Here is a 10,531-nt window from a genome sequence, read left to right as displayed (position 1 = left end):
TTGGACATTTGCATTTTAATTGGACCCTGAAGAGGGCAAACCTTTCCCCAAATGAACATTTCAATATGCAGGGTGTCAGGAACCAGTGATAACTTACAGAAATGAGCTTTGCACTTTGATTTTGAATGGGAAAATAGGAAATTCTTGGAACCCCACATTTTCACCATATATTTATCATGTTTACCAATTTACCACATACGACATCTATTTTTTTTTGCTCAATAATCCTTGCCAAATTACAAAGTAATGTTTTGATTTCTTGAATTTTTACATAATAAAAAATAAATATATATGCATATCAATGTCCTTGTGAATCAACTTCATCGGCATGAAAAAATCCATGTAGTCTATTATCTTGGTTATCTATGATGATTCCAATCCAGAGAAAAAGCAATTTAACATTATTGAGCCAATGACACCTTATGCACAGTTTTATTTTCATTACATTTTTTGAAATAAAGGACATAGATAAAAAAATCATTGCTACTTACACTGATTTCTAATTACCCAGAAGTTTCAATTTGAACACCAATGTCATAAGGAGACCCTTGTTTAGGAGGATGTCTTGTTCCTTACCTCATTGAAATTCAATTATTTTTCTGTGTGATATTTCTCATACAGACAGCAAAATACGCATGAGCAATCTCTCCAATAATTCAGTATGAACTACTTGGCATTCTATATTGAAACAGGAGTTAGAAAATAAGAGTCATGGAGGATAATTTGCTACTCCTTGAATAATTATCAAATAAATGAACAATCTTTCCAACTACGGGGTATGCTGGGTGAGTAAATTTAAATAGGAAGCTATCTAAGGCAGTTCCCACTGCCATTAAACATGAGCCTAGAAGTGCAAGCTCTACAAGCTTTTGTTTATAGAAATAGAAATAACATTCCGTTGAATTTCTAGCAAATATTCCAAAATCATTCAATTACTTACTTCCAGTGGAAAAAAAGGCTTTAGTTGTTTTTTTTCTTCTTTAATTTCTTTTATTAATATTTTATAGTTTGGGGTATAAAAATGTTGCATTTCTTTTTTCTAATTGAAATATGATTAACATACAGGGTTATGTTAGTTTCAGGTGTACAATACAATGATTCAGCATTTCTATACAGTACTCAGTGCTCATCACAATAAGTGTACTCTTAATCCTCTTGCATTTCTTTTTTTATGTTATATTAATCACCATACATTACATCATTAGTTTTTGATGTAGTGTTTCATGATTCATTGTTTGCGTATAACAGCCAGTGCTCCATTCAGTACGTGCCCTCTCTAAAAGGCTTTAATTCTAATGCTGCAAGTTTGGATTTACCATAGGGTTCTACCAAAGATATTTAAAATTTGCCAACAGTGTTTGTCAAATGCACATTTCAGATCTCAAATGTCTTCTTTTCTTTTTGAGATATTGAGAATCATGTTCTCAGATACTTTTGGCCTTTAAAATTTGAATCAGACAAGAAACTTAATTAGATTGGTTTTGGAAATTAGAGTCATGGATAGCAAGATAAAGCTATAAAAAGACAGGAAGAGCAACTAGGGAGGCATGATTATAAAAGAACATGTAGTAATTTCAACACAAAAAGGTTAAAATATGTGTAAATTATTTGAGAGTATTTAAAATATCTGGAACTTATTTTATATCCGTATATATGGTAACTTATCATATACTTTATCTTAAGTAGACACTTAATAAGCAACCATTATTATTTGTTTGATATGATATGATGCATGAACAGTTGCTAGTGTTTAGGGTCCAGTTATACAGATTATGTATTTGGGAGTAGGAAAGATCTGTGCCCACCTATGATTGATAAACAGAGCTCCGATGTCACATTGCATTCTATTTCCCTAGGAGCTCTTAGATTTTTTCTGTTTACTTCTTCTATTCTTTCCCATTTATAGAGTTCCTCTTCCATGCTCAGTATTTCGTCCAAACAGTTTTTTTTTTTGAGACCACGAGTCAATGCTAAATTCAAAAGTGCTTTAGTATCTTACCAGTGGCACTACTGAAAGAAGGTGATTTTCCAAGTAGTGCAAAATAGATCTTACATCCCTGTATTTTGTTTTACTGTTGAGGTGCAAGGATTCTAGCAATCTCTGGTACGCAGTGTGGAATGAGAGTTTCTAAGAGAACACTTGAGATGCTCCGGGCTCCTTGACCGAGTAAGCTTAGGAAAGGCTGCCTGCTCTTGCCCACCTTCTGGAAACTTCACAATGCATGTGGGCATATAAAAGGCTCTGAGACTCCCTGCAACCCAGAAACCCACTTTCCCTTTTCTTTTTCAAAACTCAGCATTTTTCAAACTTAATTTTACCATAGACTTATTTTGTTGCCTGATATCCAGTTAATCTGCTGCACACAGTTTTGAAAATTCTAATCTAAAAACTCAGGTGCCAGCAAATTTAAGATTTACAGGTGCCCTGTTTCTAATTATACTTGAGCTGTATTAGTTGCAGGGTTCTTCTAAAGGTAAAATAAAATAGAATAGCATCATTGCTTTGTAAAACTGAAGTGCCTATGTTCATGGAAAGAAGTACTATAATCATAAAGCAGTCTTTTCTTCCTAAGTTGTAGAACATTGTTGTTGAACCTATTTAAAGGAAATAGAAGCAGGCAAATTAAATTCCCATCTCTCCTTTATATTTTTATTGTTCTTATTAGTTGTTAAATGTAATATGGTGGCCAAACAGGTGCTAGTATTTAGGGTATAGTTGTACAGATTTAAAGATTAAATGAGTCTCATAATACCATGAAAATGGAAGCTTTACATGTGCTGCTATGGTGAATATTTTCCAAATGAAGTCATCCTTCTGGTGAGTGAGGAAAGAGCACTTTTGCTCTTTATACAAATCCTGATTCTCAAATTACAGTTATATTCTTCTCAAAGGCCAAAGTTGTAGATTTAAGCCCTGAAAATTACTTCCATTTCAAATTAATGGGGAATGTTGGTTCTAATCCATCACCATGACTTACGTGTAGTGCATATAGACACACACACACACCCTCAGATATGTATCTCAAAGATATGCTACTTTGTAGCTCTCAGGAGTGGTCACACTTCTTGGCTTGGGATAGGGACTTTAGTTTGTTTGGCTGCTTACCACTTCTTAAATGTTTTATTTGACACAACAGAAAACCCATCCCTGCATCTATGTGGAATATCCTTGATTTCTCTGGAAAGCCTCCCGTCTCTGTATGTACTATTCACACCCTCTGAAAGCCCTCCCTACCCTTGCCTTTCTAGAAACTTCTTAGCTATCCTGCAAGTCCCAATTATAGGTTACCATTCTTTGATGCTATTCTGATTTCCGAACACAGTTATTTTTTTCAAATCTTGATTATTGAACTTACCTATTATAACCTTAATTTTCTCTTCATATCCCTCCTTTCCCATGAGGATACCAAGCTATCATTGTCAAGACAAGCATTGTTACCAGCTACCTTATTTCCCTAGCAAAGTGGCTTGCACACATGTTAATGTTCAATGCTGTCTGTGCACAAATGTTATCTTATTATAATGACTAAATCATACAACACCCCAGAAACATCACTGAGTCAAAGTAGCTAACTTTTGAGGGTACTTGCTTCAATCTCCAGGAATAGCTTAGATATTAGAAATACAGTTGGTGACAATGGCATTGAATGATATTATTATTTGCATCTCAGTGGATCAGGCTTCCAGACTTCTTTTGTGATGCTCTGGTAAAGATAGATTTACAAATAGAATTATTTGCCAACATTGTGTATGGTAAGTTTCACATTAAATATGAATTCTGATACCTGTTTAAATTGGGAACTCTTAAGGTCTTGGAACATGGGGCCCATATTACCGTATAGTAAAAATTCCACTGGCCTGAGTGGTTGCTGGCTCTTTGGTTCACTTCTGCTTACCCTTACACCCAGCCCACTTCACTCACTCTTATTATCCAGATGGCTCCAAGAATCATTTGAGTTCTGATCCCTTATCTTATTTAGTCTATCACTTATAAAATAACACAGGACAACACTGAGATTCCATGATCAAAATATATTCTCCAGACTCCTGGAAAAATAACTTCTCATTTAATTCTTTTACTATAATTCATATTATAATGAACTGATAATTTTATCTAAAAGTATAATCCTTTTATTATAATTAGTATCACCTGAACTCTGTGCTAAGAATAATTCTCTCTCTCTTAATTGTTTTTGTTTTACAATTTCTGGGCATTGTAATGCTGAAGAAGGTTGAACTATTTACATAATGCTGCTAGAAAGTTTAGAGTCAAATTTGTGTTCTATCAGTAGCACAAACTTACAGCCAAATATGCTGTAAACCCCTTAAATGCTTTCTGAGATAAATTTAAAAAATGGATAAACAAACAAAACCATAATTTAAGTTTTGTCCACTTCTCTTCCCCCTCCCCCTAACCTGTGTCTCCCTTTTTTTATTCATACAAACGCTTCTGAATGAAAATCCCTTCATTAGTAATTTATAGAGGGCTTTGTTATTTTCAAATTTGGGATCTTTATCTTCGGTCTACTTGCATAGGAATATGACAGTTTCCTGTGTTTTATTGATATAGGCAATGAAACAGGTTCCAGAGAATTTCCTTCAAACCCCTATAATTCGGAGCTCTCTAATACAGCCAGTAGGGAGTACAAGTCTCAAAATTTGAACTTCTGAATATGCACACACTGTTCACTGTAGAAGTGTTTTCAAACACACGTCACCATTTTGTCTGGCACCATTCCCAGGCTCAGTGATGAAGCTTATGATTTTATAGTGAACTGTAAGTGACAGTTGGTGGTTCAATCCATTTCTAGACAAACTTTGGGTCATAATCCCCCCATTCCAAAACAGGCTGGGGTCACAGGAGCCATGGTCTTGGGAATCATCTGCACATTATACACCCAGCTAGTAAGGGCTCCAACCTTCTTAAAAGTCTTAGCTCCTCCAATTGCAGACACTGATAATAGTAATGTGTGAGAATGACAGAGAGTGTGAGAATGGGGAATGAGAGAAAGAGAGAAATATATGATGGACTTCTCACTCACTTCTTACTTTATTTTAATTCGTCTAAGAGAACAATGCTGGCAGCTAAGAAAATGGTCAGAGGAAATTCCACTCTGGTGACTGAATTTGTTCTCTTGGGATTCACAGATCATCCAGAGCTTCAGCCCATCCTCTTTGTGCTGTTCCTGGTGATCTATTTGATCACCACGGGCATGGGAGAACCTTGGGCTGTTGGTGTTGATCAGGATAGATTCATGCCTCCACACCTCCATGTACTATTTTCTTGCCAGTTTGTCTGCTTGGATTTGTGCTATTCCACTAATGTGACTCCCAAGATGTTGGTGAACTCCTTATCAGAGAAGAAAACTACTTCCTATGTTGCTTGCTTAGTCCAGTGTTATTTTTTCATTGCCGTAGTGGTTACTGAATATTACATGCTGGCGGTAATGGCTTATGATAGGTACATGGCCATCTGTAACCCTTTGTTTACAGCAGCAATATGTCCAGAGGGGTCTGTATTCTCCTGAATGTTGGTCCATATGTCTATGGGTTCCTTAGTGGGCTGATGGAAACCATGCGGACCTACTGCTTGACCTATTAGTCACTTATATTGTGCTGACCCTCCCCTCAGCTCTCCTGCTCTGACACTTTCATTAAGGAAACATCCATGTTTGTGGTAGCAGGATTTAACTTCTCCAGCTCCCTCTTCATAATCCTCATCTCCTACATCTTCATACTCATTGCCATCCTGAGGATGTTGAAGGCAGGCACTAAGCTTTTTCCACCTGTGGGTCCCATCTGGTGGTGGTGACTGTATTTTATGGGATGTTGTTCTGCATGTATGTTAGACCTCCCATGGACAAGTCAGTGGCATAGTCTAAAATTATTGCTGTTTTCTAAACTTTTGTAAGCCCTATGTTGAACCCCATCATTTATAGTCTGAGGAACAAGAATGTGAAACAAGCTTTTTGGAAATTGATCAGAAGAAATGTACTTTTGAAGTCAAATAACCATGTATCTTTCTTTATAAATTACAGATTTATAAGAATAGGATCCAACTTTAACTGCATTCACAGTAAAGTCAATTTTAAATCTCTAATGAAAAGCTAAAATCTAATGACAAAACATTCAAGACATAGGTACAGGAGATTTATAGTTTTACAGGTGATGTGTGAGTGTGTAAAGGGTTGAGTGTGTAAAGGGTTGTGCATTGAGTGTGTAAAGAGTTGGAGGTTAGATATGTAGGTATAGTGGATAATTTCTCTTGTACACTTTTACATTTATAACATCATGTGTTACTTTCACACTGTAAAAATTACACATTTTTTTAAAGATTTTATTTACTTATTTATTTATTTGTCAGAGATTGAGAGTGTGCACACGCAGGGGTAGAAGCAGGTAGAGGTAGAAGCAGGCTCACTGCTGAGCAAGGAGCGGGACTTGATCCCAGGACCCTGGGATCATGACCTGAGCCGAAGGCAAACGCCTAACTGACTGAGCCACCCAGGCTTCCCAAAATTATACGTTCTTATAGTAAAACATTCAGTCTCTATAGAAGAGTACAAAGTAAAACATTTTTCCCTTTTCCTTTCCCCCACCTTGATCTTCCATTGTCTTCTTTCAAGGTTACCATTATTAACAGTTTTTTATGTTTTTGGAAAATTTCTCTGTATCTACAAACCAATGCATGGCTATATATGTACACACACACACACACACACACATATTTGTCAATACACATGTTGGGTGTCATGAGCTAACTTTTAGTAGTTTGTAATTCTGTAGCATTTGCTCTGCAGGGGTTTCAGTCCCATGGGGTCTAGAGGAATGTGACCAAAAATACTGATTGGGACTTGCTGTCACCTCTGGGAGAAAGAAGTCATGATAACAGCTCCACATCCATGCCTGACATCCATTTCCTCCTCCCCACTTGTGAGAATCGCTTTCAATAAGAACTTTCCTCCTTCTGCCATAACAGTACACAAAAACTTCCACTTAGATTTTATATATTAACTCCTGAAGTAGGCAATGAATGTCTCTTACAAAAGCATATGTCTTGCCTCAAAAGAAATCGTGACTCTGTAGAGTTTATCTGTGACATCCCAGCCTCCTGGGCTCTGCAGTTGTCATGTCCTCCTTCATCTTTGCCGGTTAATCTATTTTTCAGGAGGGGACAGATATTTTTTATTTGTATGATAATTCAAATTTTATCTGCAAAAATTGTTCTTTGCCACAATTAGTTACTATATATCTAATTTTAGAATTAAACATTGTGACTTACTTGTAAATATTTTGATGCTAAAGAATGCAAAAGACAAGTTGATTTTTTTATAATTTTTTTATTGTTATGTTAATCACAATACATTACATCATTAGTTTTTGATGTAGTGTTCCATGATTCATTGTTCGTGCATAACACCCAGTGCTCCATGCAGAATGTGCCCTCTTTAATACCCATCACCAGGCTAAACCATCCCCCCAGCCCCCTCCCCTCTAGAACCCTCAGTTTGTTTTTGGGAGTCCATCGTCTCTCATGGTTCGTCTCCCCCTCTGACTTACTCCCCTTCACTCTTCCCCTCCTGCTATCTTCTTCTTTTTTTTCCCCCTTAACATATATTGCATTATTTGTTTCAGAGATACAGATCTGTCATTCAACAGTCTTGCACAATTCACAGCGCTCACCATAGCACATACCCTCCCCAATGTCTATGACCCAGCCACTCAATCCCTCCCACCCCCCACCACTCCAGCAACACTCAGTTTGTTTCCTGAGATTAAGAATTCCTCATATCAGTGAAGTCATATGATACATGTCTTTCTCTGATTGACTCCTTTCACTCAGCATAACACCTTCTAGTTCCATCCATGTCATTGCAAATGGCAAGATCTCATTCCTTTTGATGGCTGCATAATATTCCATTGTGTATATATACCACTTCTTCTTTATCCATTCATCTGTCGATGGACATCTTGGCTCTTTCCAGTTTGGCTATTGTGGACATTGCTGCTATAAACATTGGGGTGCACGTACCCCTTTGGATCCCTACATTTGTATCTTCGGGGTAAATACCCAGTAGTGCAATTGCTGGATCGTATGGTAGCTCTATTTTCAACTGTTTGAGGAACCTCCATACTGTTTTCCAGAGTGGTTGCACCAGCTTGCATTCCCACCAACAGTGTAAGAGGGTTCCCCTTTCCCCGCATCCCCGCCAACATCTGTCGTTTCCTGACTTGTTAATTTGAGCCATTCTGACGGGTGTGAGGTGGTATCTCATTGAGGTTTGGATTTGGATTTCCCTGATGCCGAGCGATGTTGAGCACTTTTTCATGTGCCTGTTGGCCATTTGGATGTCTTCTTTGGAAAAATGTCTGTTCATGTCTTCTGCCCATTTCTTGATTGGATTATTTGTTCTTTGGGTGTTGAGTTTGATAAGTTCTTTATAGATTTTGGATACTAGCCCTTTATCTGATATGTCATTTGCAAATATCTTCTCCCATTCTGTCGGTTGTCTTTTGGTTTTGTGGACTGTTTCTTTTGCTGTGCAAAAGCTTTTTATCTTGATGAAATCCCAATAGTTCATTTTTGCCCTGGCTTCCCGTGCCTTTGGCGATGTTTCTAGGAAGAAGTTGCTGCGGCTGAGGTCGAAGAGGTTCCTACCTGTGTTCTCCTTTAGGATTTGGATGGACTCCTGTCTCACGTTTAGGTCTTTCAATCATTTGGAGTCTATTTTTGTGTGTGGTGTAAGGAAATGGTCCAGTTTCATTCTTCTGCATGTGGCTGTCCAATTTTCCCAACACCATTTGTTGAAGAGACTGTCTTTTTTCCATTGGACATTCTTTCCTGCTTTGTCAAAGATAAGTTGACCATAGAGTTGAGGGTCCATTTCTGGGCTCTCGATTCTGTTCCATTGCTCTATGTGTCTGTCTTTGTGCCAGTACCATACTGTCTTGATGATGACAGCTTTGTAATAGAGCTGGAAGTGCGGAATTGTGATGCCGCCAGCTTTGCTTTTCTTTTTCAATATTCCTCTGGCTATTCGGGTTCTCTTCTGGTTCCATACAAATTTTAGGATTATTTGTTCCATTTCTTTGAAAAAAGTGGATGGTATTTTGATGGGGATTGCATTGAATGTGTAGATTGCTCTAGGTAGCATTGCCATCTTCACAATGTTGCTTCTTCCAATCCATGAGCATGGAACGTTTTTCCATTTCTTTGTGTCTTCTTCAACGAAATTGCCTTTTTATCCTTTTGCTGACAGGTACTTTCTTGCATACCCAGCCTTTGATAATCACAATGTGTTTTCCTAACTATATTTCATATAAATAGAATGAAACCATATATGGTCTTTTTGTGCATATTCTTTGACTTAGCAAAATATTTTTGAGAATCATTCAGTTGTTCTATGAATTTGTAATTTGATATATTTTCTATTAATGAATAGGATTACATTTTAAAAATTTACCACAGTGTTTTTATCCACCCATTTGTTATTAGAATCTGGGTTGTTTCATTAGGTATCAGAGTGTCTTAAGTAACAGTCTTTTTTTTGTAAGATATTTATTTATTTGACAGAGAGAGAACAAGCACAGGCAGGGGGAGCTGCACACAGAGGGAGAAGCAGGCTCCCTGCTGAGCAAGGAGCCCGATGTGGGACTCCATCCCAAGACCCTGGGATCATGACCTGAGCCAAAGGCAGACACTTAACCGACTGAGCCACCCAGGCGTCCTTTAAGTATCAGTCTTGAAGGAATGATTTCAAGGGCAAAATAAGATTCTCCCACCAACCTGTATAAACTTACATGGAACAGATGTGATTACAATCATTAAAAATCATGACTTTTTACCTTCTTATGTAAAAAGTGCCTTTTTCTTTCTTCCTCACCTGATCAAGGCACCATGGAGATAAAGTTATCACCTACGAGTTACCTTGCTATACTTTCATAGGCAGAAGTGATCATTTTCTATACTATGTTCCTACTCTACTTTGTAGCTAAAATTTTTTGTGCATTTCACACTATATTCAATAATAGGGCCAAAAAATTAAATAAGGTTGTAAAGTTGGGATGGGGGATTTAAAGATAATAATAAGTTTAGGAATCTTCAGCAAACCATAGAGATTTTGCCCTTTAATGGAGGAGGCTGTTCGTAGGCTCTCATCATTTGCTTCCATGCTATAATGAAAGTCATGTGAAGTCAGATTATATTGATTTTTAGAAGAATTTTGTGATATTGTAAGTAGTGCAAAATTTGTCAATTTAAAAACACCATGTCAACCCAAAGACATTGGTAGGTGAAATACTGCTCTATATTTTTAGTAAATTCACTTAATATATATTTATGGGGCACTTAGCATGTTCTAGTCATTGCACTGAGTGTTGTGTATATAGTGAATATAAAATTTCAGTTTCTGATCCTCTTGGAATTCATGGTCTGGAAGGGAAGACAAATCTTAATCAAACAGACATTACATTTACAATTAGCGTTGTAAAGGATGTCATAAGGAACTGAACAAGGTCACATAAGTGAGAA

General features: G+C 37.1%; 1 pseudogene; it reads left to right on the top strand.

Annotated features, from left to right (window-relative positions):
* Positions 1-5,075: 5,075 nt before the first annotated feature.
* On the top strand, positions 5,076-6,015 carry LOC112829711 (olfactory receptor 5M5-like; annotated as a pseudogene).
* The last annotated feature ends 4,516 nt before the right edge of the window (positions 6,016-10,531 follow it).

The sequence above is a fragment of the Callorhinus ursinus genome, unplaced genomic scaffold (genome assembly GCF_003265705.2).
Source record: "Callorhinus ursinus isolate GAN/ISIS: 27379988/994484 unplaced genomic scaffold, GSC_fseal_2.0 scaffold860, whole genome shotgun sequence".
Classification (NCBI taxonomy): Eukaryota; Metazoa; Chordata; class Mammalia; order Carnivora; family Otariidae; genus Callorhinus; species Callorhinus ursinus.
Note: the sequence above shows the minus strand (reverse complement) of the source record. Positions and strands in the feature narration are given on the sequence as shown.